The following is a 19,896-nucleotide window of genomic DNA, read 5'->3' as shown; positions in this document are numbered from 1 at the left end:
CTATTTCACTCCGAGCGAAGCCCACCCCAAAGTCTCGTAGACGGCCACGATTCACAGCTACAACACATCCTCCAATATTAGGCGTCTATTTCACGACACATCCTGCGGTTGACATTCAAGAAAACCTACATGGCAAAATCCCCGCCGTTCAAAGCCGTACCCCAACCTTTTGTTTCTGGTACCGCCACGTGTCATTGTTTTAATTTTTCTTCCTTCCCAAGCTTCCATGTTTACTCACTCACTACCGATTTGGTACTTTTATACTATAAAAATCATAAAACAAATCAAATAAATACCGATAATCAATGAATATCGATAAAAGATAATAATAATATTATTTCCTTTTATTATTTTATTCCTCTCATAAACAAGAACACTGTATCCCACGAATCCACGATCAAAGTTTAATATTTTATAATATAAAAACAAAACAAAAAACCCTGAAATTGGCCTAAGCGACGTCGTTACCGGCTATTCCCGGTTGCAAAGACCTCGGTAAAAGCAACGTGACAATCACAAGGAATCTACATGACCGCAGATAATATCGTTCCAACCGGTCAAATTCATTATTTCGGTCCCACGTTTTTGTGTTTTCCTTTTTTTCTCCCTCCTTTAAACATTTCGTTTAATTAATTAATTACGGATTGATGGCAAAATTCTAAAAACAATTGCCATAAATTGACAGCGCGGGCCCCACCTTAATGGAACTAGATGGCCCCTGAACGCTCCGGATCTTCCCGTTACCAGTAACACGACCTTTATTCGCCGTCCGATTGCGTTCTGACGTGGCGATAAGTTAATAAATAAAGAAACCCAAAAAACCCAGATTCGTCCGAGCTGGCACCAAACTAAAAGGGCTCGTGCGTGTCGATCAGTGCGCCTCATCTGGACCGTAAGCTCGTTTCCATCCAACGGCGGATAGAGGAGCAGGAGGGAGGGAAGGAAACTCGAGTCACGGTCACGGAACTTCCGAGAGATGTGTGGGTCCCACGTTAGCTGCCGATCTAGAAATTATTTTCTCGCGTTGGCCTATTGTCACGTTCGTGGGATATGGCAGCTTAGTGTGACGTGTACTGGGTCCAACTCTACGAATAAAATAATATTTTTTTTTTGCGCGGTCAAAATTTACAGCGCAGTTAAAAAAAGGTTAATTTATTAAAAAGGTATATATATTACTTTTTAAAAAAAAAAAAAAAAGCGCTTTCCGGCTCTCGCTCCACGCGCTTATGGCGGAGTTCACATTCAATTACCCAGATATATATAAAGCTGGTCACTCGTGGCAGTGTCATTTTCTCTACGTGGCGCTCGGTTATTTGGACACGTAACCCGTGATTTGCTGATTCGTCGCCACGGATCTTGCTATTGGCTACTTTTCTACGCTCACTAGCTAGTAAATATCTTTTTGTTCGGAGGTGGCGTGATAATCTCACCCGACTGTGAGGTTCCAGCTGGAGCGGCTGTGTGCGAGGTCTTATGGCACAGCTGGGTGGGCTAATTAGTGCTCCATAAAAATAAAAAGGAAAGTATAATTTGGGGGACAAGTGTGGCCACGTCAGACTGGGCCCGCGGAAATGGTTGACCCACCACAATGGATCCCTTTCTCCAGCTTTTGTCGCTTTGCCAAGGGGAAGGGGGAAGGGTTTTTGGCTTTCAATTCCCTCCCTCGCTGCCGCGAAGTCTCGAAGAGGTGCCACGTGTCCGGGAGTGGTGCTACGTCATCTGCGTCCGTGGCTTTGTTTATGACCGTTTACGTGAAACCCTAGCCGTCAACAGCACCACCAATACACACACACAAACATAATCACACAGCCATAAGTTGGGCTTATATAATTAGATTAGATTAGATTATACTCACCACCACCAGTCACCACCCATTAATTAATGAATAATTAACTACTCTAAATGGATTTGATTGACGCATTATAATATAATACAGTCCCATTTGGTAACATAATTGAGTATGATAATGTGACAACCAAAATTAGAATAATAAATGATTTATTGTTATATTGCATTGTTGCATAAGAATATTGATTTTTGATAAGGAGATGCTAATTCTTTTCACGAATCACAGTTTGACACATACGCAAAATTAATTCATAAAAAATAAAAATTGAAAAATGAAAAATTTATGAACACATGTTAGCAGGAATGTAGGAACTCTTACTTACATGGTAATGAATGAAGAAAGTATTTTATGTTGCGTAATTGCAGTATAATGTTATTTCCAATTGGGGTGCATAAATGAAAAGGCATTTTGTTACTTGGGTAAGTTTATGAAATGTTACACTTTTTGTAACCCGAATATACCACAAAATTAGTCTATATTTGGTAGAAATATCAAGTTCCCATTTTCAACCCTGATTCTTGATTGTTCTGTGTTGTTCAAAAGTTGGTTATTTCGCACGTGTTTGTTTTATCCAATATGATGAGGAAAATGACAAGGTATCTGCTATTTGGTTTATGTATGTACTTAAAGTATAGACTACGGATGAGGTTGCATGAAAATCAAATCTAAAACGCAATTTAATTAAAAGTGACTGCAGCAGGTACAATCCGAAACAAAAGGGTCAATTAGTCAATTGCAATACCATTCTCTCCCATATTTAGCAATCATGGTCTGTGATTAGCCTCTAGATTTTCTACATTTCTTCCTTTTCATAGAATTGTGTTTGAGGCTTTGTGATGTGACTGTGTCAGTTTTGGGTTGGTGGTCACCTGTTTGCAATGAATTGGGGTAGTAAATGTATAATGCTGCTGACTCGCACAGGTCAATCTAGAATGCAGGTTTTATTCATCTCAATTTAACCTATTTGAGATTGATTAAAAAAAAAATAGCCAATAAAGTTAAATGAAAGTGATATGAAATTAGTAAATATTAGGGTACGGTTTGGATTGGATTAGTTTTACTTTAAAATCACAATTAAATCAATTATAATATAACGTTTTGATTTTAACAAAAGTTATGAACAAAACTAAACCAATTTAAGATAGTTTGATTTGGCCGGTTTGGGCTTAAGCCCCATTCTCTTTTTCTTTTCTTTTTTTGCTTTTTTTTTTTTCAATATTGTTAGCCCAATTACAACCAACAAATTCACAACTTGCTCCATACTTAAATCATTCACATATATTTATTACCTAATTACATTATTACACATATAAATATAATATAAAAAATAAATATACACATAAACGGTCTAGTCATTTTTATTTCATTTTCCTAATTTTGTATTGTACGAATCCTTCTAGCATTATAAGCTCTTTTTTCAAAAGCATTTTTACTTAAAATGTACAAGTGAGTGATGAGTTTACATAGTTTATAAACTCATCATGTCTAATGTTTATCATTTTATGAATTGTGTGTATCAACTCAAGCAAGACACTTTGAATAAACATGTCAAATTAGTGTTGAGTCATTTAACATTCTTAGGCAAAAAAATCAAGTTAGAGTCGGCATGTAATTCACGTGTATTTGAACAGACAAGACATGATATGATACAAAATGTCACCACTTCTTAATTGTCATTGTAATTATTACGCGTGAAACATGAAATTACGCAATCGGTGAGGTGTCGATGAATGCCACATTGGCATTTTAAAAGAATGACACACTATTTGGAAGATTTGGCAAGTGAGGTGGCGACCCAATGTAATAGTGTTAGATGGGTTTATCACAATGTATTGGATCTAGTTTTAAATGGTAATATGGCATCGTTTGGTGGGTGCCCATGTCGTTGCTTTAAGCAAAGTGGTTTTGGGGATGAGATGCGAGTGAAATTGGAAATTTAGTTAAGTACTTGCTTAGTAATATTTGCTCACGTTTTAACTGTGGTAGTTTTATTCTTACATTTAATCCTTTTTTGGGAAAACGGTAAATCTCTAATTTACATTTAATCCATTTCAGGCGGTGGGAACCCTAAAATGCAATGTTATTCTGGTTCTTGTTCTTTCTTAGCTCAGTTTAAGAATTTTTTTTTATAAAAAAAATCTAGTTCTTTCTTGTTGAACGCAGCACATTAGTTTAATAATATTTGATAAAAAAAATAGTTACCTAGTAAATAAAAAAGTGAAGGCATTTTTTATTATTAGAAATATTTGCTAACAGCTAAGAAGTAATATTATATAGCACTTTGTTTATTTTGTTGTGTTGTACATATTACAAAATTCAGGTAAGAATGAAGAAAATAATAATAATAATATATGACAGCAAACTTAGGGTATGGTGCTCATACAAACAACCTTCAGTGTGAACAGGCCATGTGGACCACAACCCTTAATGTTGTAGCCTATATGAGTTGAGAGTCCAAAAGTTGAAAAATAAACAAAAGAGAAGAGCAAGCTTTTGTGGTAAGTTATTTTTTGACGGTGCGATGTTTAAAAGAAAAAATATGCATGAGAAAGAAAGGTCCACAAAATGGGACAAAGCGTGTAGCATCAATACAGTGACTTTTTAAATCGGGTTTTGTTTATTTATAATAATCCAATCCAAACTCTACTTCTCTCTCTCCATCCTTGTATCCGAGCTTTGAGCTCTAGAAAAATGGCCTATTTTTTCTTTAATTGCTAAAATACACGGAACTAAATCTTTAAAAAAACACATAACATTTTTCACAACATATTCTATTGAAATTTGGATTGTTTTGACCTAACCTAAGCAATGATTTAAACATTTTATTTCATTAAATTACTCATTTTTTTTATGATAATGGTACACGACAAGTTCTCTCATCTCATGCTCTCTATTAGTTGAAAAATGATAGAAGAAAAAAAAATACAATTATCTTGTCTTCTAATATCAATATCCAAGCTTATGTAATTGTGGACAAAAAGTGATTAGCATAGTTAATTTTCTGTTAATAGCTTGTTAAGGGTTATTTTTGTATTGAGTCATGTGACAAAGAGCAAGGCTATGACTTAGAATTTTTGAATTAGTTAGCATGCCACCTATATGGTTCGTGTATTTGGGGTTGTTGCCGATTTTAGTAAGGAACTAAGGGTGTGTGACATGTGGCAACTAGTCATACTTTTCTTAGTTTAGTTTTTCATTACCAACTATGATTTAGGAGGATTTACTTCAGTTATTGCTATTGCAGTGCATGATTTTACCATCTATTACTCAGCAATATCCTGCAATTTGTTTATTATTGCAAGATTTGGTTACTAACAAATGTATCAGTAATTTATTTATTTCATGACTGAACTCAATGTGAAAATTATTTATTTACAATATAAAAATGAGAGTTTTTTTTTTTCACTTACACTCCTTCACGGTTTTTATTACTTTGATAATTATTATTAAAAATGAGTGTGAGTAGACAAAAGAGAAGTGGAAAAATTAGTTAGTAACGAAAAATTAGTGTAATAAGGCTGATGGTGTTTAGAGCACCTCCACCGCTCAACACAAACTCGGGCAACAGCTCCCCCAAGCCCAGGTTAGGCCCTTCAACGCCCATACTCAAGCCTGAGCAAGTCTTGACTGGGATCTAGCTCGAAGTCACTGATGTCAGCAAGGTGAAATCAAAATTTTTTTGGCTAAAAAAATTCCAAAATTTTAAAAAAAGAATCCCGAAAAATTCTGGATTTTTTCCTTATAAATACATAACCATTTTATTCACTTTCCACACCAAATCTACATACAACTCTTCTCCTTCCAATTTTTTCACTCTCCACTCATATTTTTTTACTACTTTTCATTTGTTGAGAAAATCTTATATGAAATTTGAATGACACGTGGCAACCGAAAATCTTATTCGAAAATTTAATTATAAAATTTTATCCGAAAATGTTATCTGAAATTTTAGGTGAGGATTTTACAATAAATAGTGACACGTGTCAACCGAAAATATTATCTGAGAAGCTTATCAAAATTAATGGTTTAAGTATAAAAATAAATAGAAAATAAAGTAAAATGAATAGTATTTTCCCTTGCCCTTTTTTTACTCTCCACTCATATTTTTCTACTACTTTTCATTTGTTGAGAAAATCTTATATGAAATTTGAATGACACGTGGCAACCGAAAATTTTATCTGAAAATTTAATTCTAAAATTTTATCCGAAAATGTTATCTAAAATTTTAGGTGAGGATTTTATAATAAATAGTCACACGTGGCAACCAAAAATATTATCTGAAAAGCTTACCAAAATTAATGGTTTAAGTATAATAATAAATAGGAAATAAAGTAAAATGAATAATGTTTGCCCTTGCCCTTGCCCTTGCCTTGCCCTTACCTTTTGGGGTGGAGGTGCTCTTAGCTTAATGGAAAAGAGTATTGATTTGCATAATAATATTCTTAGATTCGAACTCTCATGACACATTGGTAGTATGTTTGTGATAAGCACCCTCCTCTTTATAATTTAGACTATCATTTGTCTTTTCGTTGGTTATAAGAAGTTCATTTGCAGTTCAATAAGAATAACTGACCTAATCCGAAATGATTTACCTTGTTGATTTTACTCTGAGATATATTTGTACTGTTTATGATTTGTAAATTTACTGGGGTAAGAATGCTTTACACTGTAATCTCCAATTTCAAAACCTGCTCCTGCAACTGCAGCTTATTGGGCTGCTGTCCAACTCCAAATCGAAAGCAGGACAAGTAAAAGTGAAGGTTGCAGTTTTTCTGTGAGTTGTGGGCCGAGTATTTTTTTTCTGGCCATTTTACAAAATTTAACCGACTAACTCTTAGTTTCATAGTGAAACTTTCTTTTCAACGTGAACATATAGATAAGATAACAAATAAAATCATGTATGTATAATGTATGTAGTGACCCCCCTATTTCTCCATTTATAATGTATGTATAAATGGAGATTTTGAAGCAATCTGTATGTAAGTTTTATGCCAGGACTATATAAGCTAATAAGTTTGACTTGAGTAATTTTTGTGATTCTTAAAACAACCCAATGCAAGTAAGGAATTTGTCACGTTTAATTTAACTCTCTAGTTCGAGACCACAAACCAAACGCAAGAAAAGTAAATACAAAATGAAACACCATATTTAACGTGATTCACCTAAAGTTGGCTACATCCACGGGCGATGATGCCAATGATAATTCACTTAATCAAAAGAAAAAGAGTACAAAGAGTATGACAAGAAAGAACAAATAGGTTTTCACCATCAAACTAAATTTATCTCGCTTCTCTCATCCCATTATTCCCTATAGAAATAGAACCCCAAGTAGCAAGCAAGTACATCCAAGGGTCACCCATAAAAGCACTTCAACTTTCTTTCTTCGAAGAAAGAGGACACAGAGCTTGACTAGCCAGGAAAAGCATTCTCTACGAGAAGAGCTTCTCTTAGAAGTTGATGGAAAACACTTTTCCTCATTAAACTGCACCACAACAACAAACAAGTTGACCCTGTGATGCAAAACTCATAAGAATATAACTCAAGATTTGACGATGAGTGCCGAGGAAACAAATTAAAGGGATAGTAGCTTACCATTTTGTCCAAAGCAATAAGTTCTAGACCACAGGCACATCGCATGCATGAGTTTCTTTTTCAATCTCGACTCTGCAAGGCATGGTCAATATAACACCAAGACCAACTTAGCAAGAAATGTTCAAAATAACCTTCAACTTTTCAAATGGTGGTAAAAGGCTTATAATTGAAGATTCCTTTACCTGAGTCTTGCAATAGCATAGGTAAATGACATGCTATCAAATAAGACTAGGAACAGAGGCCTTTGTTCTCTGTGATATGCAACCATGCAAGAGTCCATGACCTTAATTACAGAAACAAGAAAAAGGAAAATAGATCATCAACACCTTGTTGAATTATAAGTGCTTAAGTTGATTTCAGGATTGAGAATTCTGTTTTTCTGCTTAGTTTGTATTTCTTTATACTTAGTCCAGGTGTCATAGCTTGATTGGTTAGACAGTGAATGGCTGAGATTGCTTTGATGAATTGCATCCAGCTGGTACTGTGCTAACGGTTATATTCTTCTCACACCAAGAGTGTGATATATTGTACTGTGAGCTGAGCTAATGAGAATGTTCTCTCTGCTACACGTATAGTAGAGCAGCCTACAGATTTCATCACTCTCTCTTACATTCTCTTTTCTCTTCTCTCCAAAATCATACACTCAGATCCTAAAACTCTAACATGGCCTCAGAGCCAGGTTGCATCATCCAAAAGCTGGGCGTTGTTCTGTGAAGAAAATCGATCAAGGTGTGCTCATTCTAAGCTCACGAAGCTGACTGAGTTTGATCAAGGTGATTCTGAAATACGTAATGGCTGGATCTGGAAGTTCAGAGGCCAGAATCCCCATGTTCTCAGGTGAGAACTATGAATTTTGGAGGATTAAGATGGTAACCATATTCAAATAATATGGTTTATGGGGTTTGGTAGAGAAGGGTGTTTTAATCCCATATTCACAAACGAAGAAGGAATCTGAGGATGGTTCAGAAGAAGAAATTGATGAGAAAACAGCTGCTATTCTCATGAAGGATGCGAAGGCTTTAGGTATCATTCAAAATGCTGTTTCTGATCAGATTTTTCCCAGAATTGCAAATGCTGACTCTGCAAAGATGGCTTGGATGCTATATTCAGAATATCATGGTGGAGAGCATGTTAGATCGGTAAAGCTTCAAAATCTTAGACGTGAATTTGAATACACTAGGATGCGTGATAGTGAAACCTTATCTGAATATCTTACTAGACTAACTGAATTGATTAACCAAATGAAAACATTTGGTGAAGTTCTGTCAAACGAGAGGCAGGTTCAGAAGGTGTTAATTAGTCTAAGTAAGAAGTATGACCCTATATGCATTGTGATTGAAAACACAAAGACACTAGAAACTGTGGATTTGCAGGAAGTAATTGCAATTTTGAAGAGTCAGGAGCAAAGGCTTGAAATGCATAGTGTTGATACAGCTGAGAAGGCATTTGCCTCATTCACTGTGAATGCAAAGGGTCAGAATAAAAACACTTCTCAATCTGGTTCATCTAAGTCACATAAAAGATGGAATTCTAAAGGGAAGTCATGGGAGGCAAAAGACAAGTCACAGCAGAATAATTATTCTGCACAGAACCACACTTCAACACAGTTCTCAAATCAGGAAAACACAAAGCCTCAATGCAAGGTGTGTTCAAAGCATCACTTTGGTGAGTGCAGGTATAAGGGAAAACCAAAATGCTATAACTGTGACAGATTTGGACATCTTGCTAGAGACTGTACAATGAGCAAAAATGTGCAGAAGGCTAATTGTGTAAATCAAATGGAGGTAACAGGAAACCTGTTTTATGCAAATTGCTCAACCACTGAGATCAAAGCCAATGAATGGTATATTGACAGTGGCTGCAGCAATCATATGACAGGAAATTTAGAATTACTGGCTCATGTGAGAACCAATGTAGCTGGGAGAGTACAAATGCCAACTGGTGCACTAGTGAGTGTAGCTGGTATTGGTTCACTGAGTATTGATACAGCAAAGGGCAGGAAATACATCAGAGAAGTAATGTACCTGCCAGGATTGAAAGAAAATCTGCTAAGTGTTGGGCAGATGGATGAACATGGGTACTGTCTGGTGTTTGGAGAAGGAATGTGCAGGGTATTTGATAGCCCATCCATGGATTATCTCATCACAAAGGTGGAAATGAAGAGTAACAGATGCTATCCTGTCTCTTTTATGGCTGAAAAACAGTTACTAATGAAGACTAGTTTTCTTCAATCCCCATGGATTTGGCACAAGAGACTTGGTCATCTGAATTTTGGAGGATTGAAGCAGCTAAGGGATAAAGAAATGGTACATGGTTTACCACAATTGGAAGAACAAAGTGGTGTGTGTGAAGGGTGCCAATTTGGAAAACAGCACAGAAATGTTTTTCCAAAAGATCAAGCTCAAAGAGCAAGCAAAGTACTAGAGCTAGTACATGTGGATCTCTGTGGTCCCATGAGAAATGAGTCTGTTGCAAGGAACAGATATTTCATGCTGATTATAGATGATTTCACAAGAATGATTTGGGTATACTTCTTGAGAAACAAGTCAGAAGCCTTCTATTGTTTCAAGAAGTTCAAGTCCATGACTGAATTACAAACTGGACACAAGGTGCAATGCATAAGAAGTGACAGGGGTGGAGAGTTTGTCTACTGATTTTTTGGAGTTCTGTGAAGCTAATGGCATTCAAAGGCAGCTTACAATGGCCTATACTCCTCAACAGAATGGAGTAGTTGAGAGGAAGAATAGAACTGTCATTGAGATGGCAAAATCAATGTTACATGAGAAGGGAATGCCTTATTTCCTATTTCCTATGGACAGAAGCTGGGCATACAGCTGTCTATTTGCTGAACAGATGTCCTACCAAAGCTCTCAACAACATTACTCCATTCGAAGCATATAGTGGAAGGAAGCCTGGAATTGCACACCTGAAAGTGTTTGGTTCTCTGTGTTATGTTCATGTGCCAACTGAATTGAGACACAAGCTGGAACCTAAGAGTACAAAGGGAGTGTTTGTGGGATATGCAACTTGTGAAAAAGGATATAGAGTTTTTGATCCTGTTTCTAACAAGCTTTTACTATCAAGGGATGTGACATTTGATGAAGAAAATGGAACTCTACTTGGTACACCTATTCGGACTTTGGATATGCAAGAGAAAGCACTTCACCAACTCCAATGTGATATAAGCGAAGTGAAAAAGTGTTGTGGCTTATGCGTCAACCAACTGCGAGTGAAAAATAAATAACAACAGGCAGGAGAAAAATTGAACAAAATAATCAACAAGAACAACACCAAGATTTATACTGGTTCGGCAATTGCCTACATCCAGTTTGGAGACGATGGAGTATTCCACTATAATCAATGGAGATATACAATAGTGTTTACCACTCAATTTTCCAAAGACCCAAATACACCCAACCTCACACACTCACAAAGGAAGAGAAAACAATGATACAAAGCAAAGAACAACTAGAGAGAATTTGTTTCTCTCTTTGGCAAAATGCCTTTCTTGCTATTTTTCTCTTCTACTCAACACTTGGTTAGATCCTTGGTTGGATGCTTCAAATGAAACCATCTTCTTCCAATTTATAGCCATTTGGCTTCTCAAAAAGGAAGTGGCTTCTCAAAGAAAAAAGGAAGTTTCTCAAAGAAGCCAAAGGTTAGGCTTCTCAAAAAGGAAAAGGAAGTGGTTTCAAAGAAAAAGCCAAAGGGAAGCCAAAGCAAAGAAGCAAAGGTTAGTGGTTTCAAAAGTTGGCAGCAAAGAAAAAGCCAATTAATGCATTCACATTGCAATTGTCAATATCCAATTAATGCATTCACATTGCAACTTGTCAATATCCATCACTTTTGACTATTGGTTTGAGGCAATAATCAACAATCTCCACCTTGGCTCAAACCCTCAAAGTAGAACTCCCAATAGTCGTCTCCCAATCCCCTATGGGGCAATCAACAAATTTTACAAATGCCAATTAAGTCTAAGCAGTGCTTAACCTTGAGCAACGAAATTGGCTTTGTCAACATATCCGCAGGATTGTCAGCAGTCCCAATCTTCTGAAGAAGAATATCTCCCTCTTCAATAATCTCACGAACAAAATGGAACCTTACGTCAATGTGTTTTGTACGTGCATGATGAACTTGATTCTTTGCTAAATAAATAGCACTCTGACTGTCACAATGAACATCCACATGGTCTTGTTGGACCCCCAAGTCACCAAGCAACCCTTGAAGCCAGATGGCTTCCTTTATAGCTTCTGTTACCGCCATGTATTCTGCCTCAGTAGTCGACAAAGCAACTGTAGATTGCAGAATCGACCTCCAACTCACTGGACCTCCAGCAATAGTGAATACAAAACCTGTAGGGGACCTACGCTTGTCCAAATCACCTGCGTAATCAGAATCCACATATCCAACAACACATTGACCAGTAACTTTATCATGCTGAAACAAAAAACCAACATCCACAGTACCCAGAATATACCGTAGAATCCATTTCACAGCTTGCCAATGCCCTTTTCCTGGATTATGCATATATCTACTGACAATACTAACAGCTTGTGAAATATCAGGCCTCGTACACACCATAGCATACATCAAACTACCAACAACACTTGCATATGGAATTTGAGCCATGTAATGACTCTCTTCACCAGTTTTAGGAGACATAGAAGCACTAAGTTTGAAATGAGGGGCAAGAGGTGTACTAACCGGTTTTGAATTTTCATTCATCCCGAAACGCTGTAGTACATTCTTCAAATACTGCTTTTGACACAGACTAATCTTGCCCTTCGCTCTATCTCTTTCAATTTCCATACCCAGTATCTTCCAAGCTTCTCCTAAGTCCTTCATCTCAAATTCATTACTCAGTTGAGTCTTCAACCTTTCAATCTCCACTTTGCTTTTACATGCTATAAGCATATCATCAACATATAAAAGCAGATAGATGAAGGTTCCATCTTGTAGTTTGCGAAAGTATACACAATGGTCATAATGACTTCTTGTGTACTTCTGCCCGATCATAAACCGATCAAATCGCTTATACCATTGTCTTGGAGACTGCTTAAAGCCGTACAATGATTTTTGCAATTTGCAAACCCAATTTTCTTTTCCAGCAACCTTAAAACCTTCTGGCTGAGACATATAAATTTCTTCCTCCAAATCACCATGTAAGAATGCAGACTTGACATCAAGTTGAGCCAACTCAAGGTCAAACTGTGCAACCAAAGCCAACAAAATACGAATAGAGGAATGTTTTACTGCAGGAGAAAATACCTCATTGTAGTCAATGCCTTCCTTCTGAGCATATCCTTTAGCTACTAATCTGGCTTTGAATCTCACATTGTCCTTTCCCAAAGATTCCATCTTCTTGGCATAAACCCATTTGCAACCAATTGCTTTCTTCCCCTTTGGTAACTGAACCAGCTCCCAAGTCTCATTTTTTTGAAGAGACTTCATCTCCTCATCCATAGATTTCTTCCACTCCACGCTCTCTGAACTTCTGACAGCTTCTTTGTAGGCGGATGGAATATCATCTTCAATAACGGGAAGTGCATATGCCACAATATCAGTAAACCGAACAGGCTTTCGAATCTCCCTTCTCGATCTTCTGATTGCAATAGAATCTTGTTGCTGTGGAGGCTCTTGGGTAGGTGCCTCCTCTTCATCATCCTCGTCCTCTTTATCAGAATCAACTGTAGGACTAGTGTTTGTAGTATCAGACCTTACTGGAACAACTGGAGTTTTCAGTAACTCCACCTGCTTTGAACTACTCATGGTCTTATTTGCTTCAATTTCACCTTCATGCTTGTTCTGATTTACCATAGCAGCCTCATCAAAAGTCACATCTCTGCTTACAACAATTTTCTTCTCATCTGGACACCAAAGTCGGTATCCCTTCACGCCAGTGCTAAATCCCATAAATAGAGCCTTCTTTGCTCTTGGATCTAACTTGCTTTCCCCGACATGATAGTAAGCAGGACAACCAAATATGTGTAAATACTTGTAATCAGTACAAGGTTTACCAGACCATACCTCCATGGGCGTTTTGCCCTCATTCGCAGCAGCAGACAACCGATTAATGAGATGGCTTGCATAAGTAATCGCCTCAGCCCAAAACGCCTTGCCTAAACCAGCATTAGACAACATACACCGAACTTTCTCAAGCAAAGTACGGCTCATGCGCTCCGCCACCCCATTCTGTTGCGGTGTCTCCCTAACCGTGAAGTGCCTCACAATACCCTCATCCTGACAAACTTTCAAGAAAGGATCAGACTTATATTCACCACCATTGTCTGATCTGAGAGTCTTGATCTTCCGACCGCTTTGCATTTCAATCATCTTTTTCCACTTTAGGAATATCTTCAAGACTTCATCTTTACGCTTCATGGTGTACACCCATATTCTTCTAGAGAAGTCATCAACAAAGGAGACAAAATAATGGCTACCTCCCCAAGATGCATTCTTGGAAGGTCCCCAAACATCAATGTGAACATAATCTAGAATGCCTTTAGTGTGGTGAATAGCAGTGCCAAATTTCACTCTAGTTTGCTTACCCAGCACACAGTGTTCACAGAATTCCAATTTGCATGCCTTTGCACCTTTCAATAAGCCTTGCTTCACCAATCCTTGCAACTCTTTTTCACCAGCATGCCCAAGACGCATATGCCATAACCTTGTGGTGTCTGTGCTATTTGCGTCAGCAGCTTCGGTGACAGCTGCTCCACCAATAACTGTACTCCCCTGCAAGAAATACAAGTTATTTCGTCTTGTACCTTTCATCACCACCAATGCCCCATGCACAGCTTTAAGAACTCCACCCTCCATGGTGATCTTGAGACCCTTGGATTCCAAAGCGCCTAATGAGATGAGATTCTTCTTCATATCCGGAACATACCGAACATCACTCAATTCTCTGACTGTTCCATCATGCATCTTTAAACAGATTTTGCCTATCCCTTGTGTTTTGCAGGCATTATTATTGCCCATCAAAACAACTCCACCATCCAGCTCCTCGAAGCTAGAAAACCATTCCCGAATAGGACACATATGATAGGTGCAACCTGAATCCAAAATCCACTCAGTTGAGTGACCATCAGCAGATTAACTAGCCAAAGCAAACTCGAAATCTTCATCTCCAGATTTTGCAACATTTGCTTCAGAACCCACTTTCTCCTTCTCCTTGTTCTTCAATTTGGGGCAGTATTTCTTCCAATGACCCTTTTGGCGACAAAAGGCACATTCATCTTTAGCAGGAAACTTCCCTCGTGACTTTGAACGAGATTTTCCCCGCTTCCCAGATTTTCTTTCCTCTGTTCGACCCCTTGCAACAAGTGCCTCGGTTTGTGAATTTTGAGTCTTCTGTTCCTTTTTACGACACTCATGATTCACCAATGCCGCAGACACCTCATCCAGTTTCACCTCGGATTTTCCATCCAACAAAGTAGTTGTCAAATGATCATAATCATCAGGCAATGAATTTAACAAACATAGTGCCTTATCCTCGTCAGAAATTATCACATCAAGGTTTGCTAAATCAGCAAGTATTTTATTATAATCATTGAGGTGTTCATGCATAGAAATACCTGAACGATATTGAAATCGGAAGAGTCGTTTCTTCAAGAAGAGCCGATTTTCTGCGCTCTTGGTCATATACTTCTCCTCCAATTTCATCCATAACTTCTTAGCAGAAGTTTCCTTCATATACGGGTATTTCAACTCCTTATCAAGGAACGATCGAATAGTGGCACAAGCATGGAGATTAATTAGAGTCCACTGCTTGTCATCAATATCTTCTGGTTTATCCTCCAGAACCATATCCAACTCTTGTTGATACAACACATCCATAACTTCACATTGCCACATACCAAAATTATTGGAGCCATTAAATTTATCAACCTCTAACCTTGTACTGGCAATTGGATGTCTATTGGATGTAGGTGCCGACGAAGACGATGTCGACTCCTTCTCCTTCAAAACTTCGTCTTTTTCTCCAGCCATCAAATCTGCCCGGCACTATTCACTGCTACTGTAGAACAGCACTATTCACGGAGCACTGTAGCACCGACACTATTCACGTGCACTATTCACCCGTCACTGTAGTACCGACAGATTTTTCACTCCCACGAAACCCCAGTCGAAAAACTGGAGCTCTGATACCACTTGTTGTGCGGAAGCGTCAACCAACTGCGAGTGAAAAATAAATAACAACAGGCAGGAGAAAAAATTGAACAAAATAATCAACAAGAACAACACCAAGATTTTATACTGGTTCGGCAATTGCCTACATCCAGTTTGGAGACGATGGAGTATTCCACTATAATCAATGGAGATATACAATAGTGTTTACCACTCAATTTCCCAAAGACCCAAATACACCCAACCTCACACACTCACAAAGGAAGAGAAAACAAAGATACAAAGCAAAGAACAACTAGAGAGAATTTGTTTCACTTTTTGGCAAAATGCCTTTCTTGCTATTTTTCTCTTCTACTCAACACTTGGTTGGATGCTACAAATGAAACCATTTGCTTCCAATTTATAGCCAAAGGAAGTGGCTTCTCAAAGAAGCCAAAAGGAAGTGGCTTCTCAAAGAAGCCAAAAGGAAGTGGCTTCTCAAAGAAGCCAAAGGAAGTGGCTTCTCAAATAAGCCAAAGGTTAGTGTCTTCTCAAAGAAGCCAAAGGAAGTAGCTTCTCAAAGAAGCCAAAGGAAGTAGCTTCTCAAAGAAGCCAAAGGAAGTGGCTTCTCAAAGAAGCCAAAGGAAGTGGCTTCTCAAAGAAGCCAAAGGTTAGCCAAGTCAACAATAGCCTACCACCATTTGTGAAAGCCAATTAATGCATTCACATTGCAACTTGTCAATATCCATCACTTTTGACTATTGGTTTGAGGCAATAATCAACAGAAAGGAGAACTCAAGCTTATGATCACACCCCTCTAAAATGGAGAAGGCTAGATGATGTTCTAGCTCAGTGTAACTTGTGTATCATGGAACCAGAAAAATATGCTGATGCTGCTCAGGATGAATCTTGGCTTAAGGCTATGGAAGATGAACTGCAGATGATTGAAAAGAATGAAACATGGGAATTGGTAGATAGACCAACTGAAAAACCAGTGATTGGAGTTAAGTGGGTGTACAAGACAAAGCTGAATTTGGATGGCTCTGTGCAAAAGAATAAAGTAAGATTAGTGGCTAAGGGGTATGCTCAGAAGCCTGGACTGGATTATAATGAGACTTATGCACCTGTAGCCAGATTGGACACCATTAGAACACTTATTGCTCTAGCTGCTAAAAAGGGTTGGAAATTGTTCCAGCTTGATGTGAAATCTGCTTTCCTTAATGGTGTGCTGCAAGAGGAAGTTTATGTCAATCAGCCTGAAGGTTTTGTAATTAAAGGCAAAGAAGACAAGGTTTATCGTCTGCATAAAGCTCTTTATGGTCTGAAGCAAGCCCCAAGGGCTTGGTATGGAAAGATGACAACTACTTCACTCAATGTGGTTTTGTGAAAAGCTTAAGTGAAGCAACCTTGTATACCAAAGTGAGGGGAGATAAGGAGATTCTAATTGTGTCTATCTATGTAGATGACATAGTGTACACATGGAGCAGTCAAGCATTGTTGGCTGAATTCAAAGAAGACATGATGGCTAAGTATGAGATGACTGATTTGGGCTTACTTCATCATTTCCTTGGCATGGGAGTTGTTCAGACTGAGTCTAGTATATTTCTACATCAAAAGAAATATGCTAGCACCTTGTTGAGCAAGTTTGGTTTGACTGAGTGCAAATCTGTGACAACACCTCTTGTTGCCACTGAGAAACTAGCTAAGGATGATGGGAGGGGAGCTGCAAATGAAGAACAATACAGAAGCATTGTTGGTAGCTTGCTGTACTTAACTGCTACAAGACCAGACATTATGTATGCCTCAAGTTTGCTAGCTAGATTCATGCACTGTCCTACAAATAGACACTATGGAACAGCTAAAAGAGTTTTGAGATACATCAAAGGAACTCTGGACTATGGTCTTGAATATGTGAAAGGCAAAAGTTCAATTCTAATTGGCTACTGTGACAGTGATTGGGGAGGATCAGTTGGTGATTGCAAGAGCACATCAGGGTATGCTTTTAGTTTTGGAAGTGGGGTATTTTCTTGGGCCTCAGTGAAACAGAACTGTGTTGCACTGTCTACTGCAGAAGCTGAGTACATCAGTGCAGCTGAAGCTACTACTCAAGCTATTTGGCTTCGATTTGTGCTAGAGGATTTTGGAGAGCTTCAAACTGAAGCTACTCCATTGCATTGTGATAATATCTCAGCAATTGCAATCACTAAAAACCCTGTATTCCACCAGAAGACAAAGCATATTGACAGGAGGTATCACTTCATCAAGGATGCATTGCAAGAAGGAGTAATCAATCTGGAATATTGTCCCACAAATGAACAATTGGCTGACATTTTTACCAAATCTCTGGCCAAAGACAGATTCAATTATCTCAGAGGCATGCTTGGAGTGAAATCACCTCAAGACTTAAAGGGGAGTGTTGAATTATAAGTGCTTAAGTTGATTTCATGATTAAGAATTCTGTTTTTCTGCTTAGTTTGTATTTCTTCATACTTAGTCCAGGTGTCATAGCTTGATTGGTTAGATAGTGAATGGCTGAGATTGCTTTGATGTTTTGCATCCAGCTGGTACTGTGCTAACGGTTATATTCTTCACACACCAAGAGTGTGATATATTGTACTGTGAGCTGAGCTAATGAGAATGTTCTCTCTGCTACACGTATAGCAGAGCAGCCTACAGATTTCATCACTCTCTCTTACATTCTCTTCTCTCTTCTCTCTTCTCTCCAAAATCATACACTCAGATCCTAAAACTCTATCACACCTTCCAGAAATAGTAATTTCCTTACACTACATGTATAAGTTATGATTGTTAGTTTTAGGTTACTCTAAGATATGTAAGTAAAAAAATCACTTCACCATCAACAAATGATATACCATTTATATGGCTGAAACCTGCATTATGAACCACACGTTGTACACCTTCCAGAAAAAGGAGATACTGCACCTTGGAATCTGGACAAGCTGCTATTTTTCCCGCTTACGCACCTCTAACCCTCCACTGATTGAAGCAGATGCAAAATTAATGCTGATCAAAACTTGACCCAGAAGAGTATAAAAAGTTGAAATGACAACAAAACTTATGAACATATTACTGAAACTGATGTAAAATAAACTCACATTCGTGTAAGAGCATCAAACTAAAGTGCATTAAGAATGAGCAGAGGTTAGCATCTAATTACCGATAACATATCATGTGTACATAATCTTTCCTGAAACAGAAGGAATATCATACAAATGATCAAGGAGCCAAAAGTTTTTGTATGTTACTTCATAGAGTGCCAGTAACAGACAAGTAATGTTGGCACATCAGCGAACTATGCTAATCTGAGAATTCAAATCTCTGTCATTGCAAATCAAAGTCTTTTTTCATGATACAAAACTAGTAAGTAGGCCAGCAGCAGCAATAAAATGTACAAGGAAATACTGCTATAGATTTATGAGAAAGAGATAAAATCAGCAGTAATTGAATACAGTAGATTGCAAAGCTAGCAATGAAGAAATTGACTTTAAACTAGTTATCGCCATTTTTTTTCTTCCGTTGTAAGTCTCCCCTAAGAGCGGATAAATATAGTATTTTATTTACAAAATGAAGGTAGAGTCAGAAATTTAGCAAGCTACAGATGAACATGTATAAAACACTTCAAAAGTAAACAATACTAAACACAACATTGCTAGGGAAATGTATATATCTCAAATGATAAGGACTTAAGCTAAACATGTGAATACTTTTCTCATATATAAATAGGAGAATGATTTCTAAGAATAATTGTTTTCTCCATGCTGGTAAAGTGGTCTTATGATTATAAGATGTGAATGTACGATATGATTATTAGGGTAGTTCTAATCAATCCCAGTCACCATTTTTTCTTCTTCTGCATTTATATCCAAAGAAATGAGTTAATAACAATGCAGGGAAAGGGAACTGAAGAAGTACCTAGAAAAAGTTTGCACCTATTCCGCATCACCTATTTCGGAAGTGAAATCCAACAAATTGTGCCAAATTTAACTGATAGTAAATGCCATCAGTAACACAACATATATAGGAAGATGTGGAAAACATTAAGCAGATGCTAGAGAAGAGCAGAAATCTCTGCTCTGAAATAGTTTAATGATTAATCTGATAAGAGAGGAATGTAATTAGTTAGAGAAGAAGAGTAGGCTCACTCTCAGAATCATCACCGCTTGAAAAAGAATGCTCGTAACGGGTTACATCTTCGGAGTTGCTTTTTAGGGGGCGGCGGTGGGGGTGGTGTGGTCAACTAATTAAAAAAGGTGTTTGGTCAATACTGAAGAAAAAGAAAAGTGAGAAGGGAATTGAACAAACAAGGAAGGATTTCTTTTGAGAAT

General features: G+C 37.7%; 1 long non-coding RNA gene across 1 annotated transcript; it reads right to left on the bottom strand.

The window, feature by feature from the left end:
* Positions 1-7,047: 7,047 nt before the first annotated feature.
* Positions 7,048-18,923, bottom strand: LOC117614786. Its single transcript, XR_004583916.1, has 4 exons — positions 18,424-18,923; positions 7,624-7,724; positions 7,442-7,513; positions 7,048-7,331 (listed from the first exon to the last, which is right to left on the bottom strand). It is a non-coding gene; the product is annotated as an uncharacterized LOC117614786 (long non-coding RNA).
* Between the last annotated feature and the right edge of the window lie 973 nt (positions 18,924-19,896).

The sequence above is a fragment of the Prunus dulcis genome, chromosome 1 (genome assembly GCF_902201215.1).
Source record: "Prunus dulcis chromosome 1, ALMONDv2, whole genome shotgun sequence".
NCBI classification, from domain to species: Eukaryota; Viridiplantae; Streptophyta; class Magnoliopsida; order Rosales; family Rosaceae; genus Prunus; species Prunus dulcis.
Note: the sequence above shows the minus strand (reverse complement) of the source record. Positions and strands in the feature narration are given on the sequence as shown.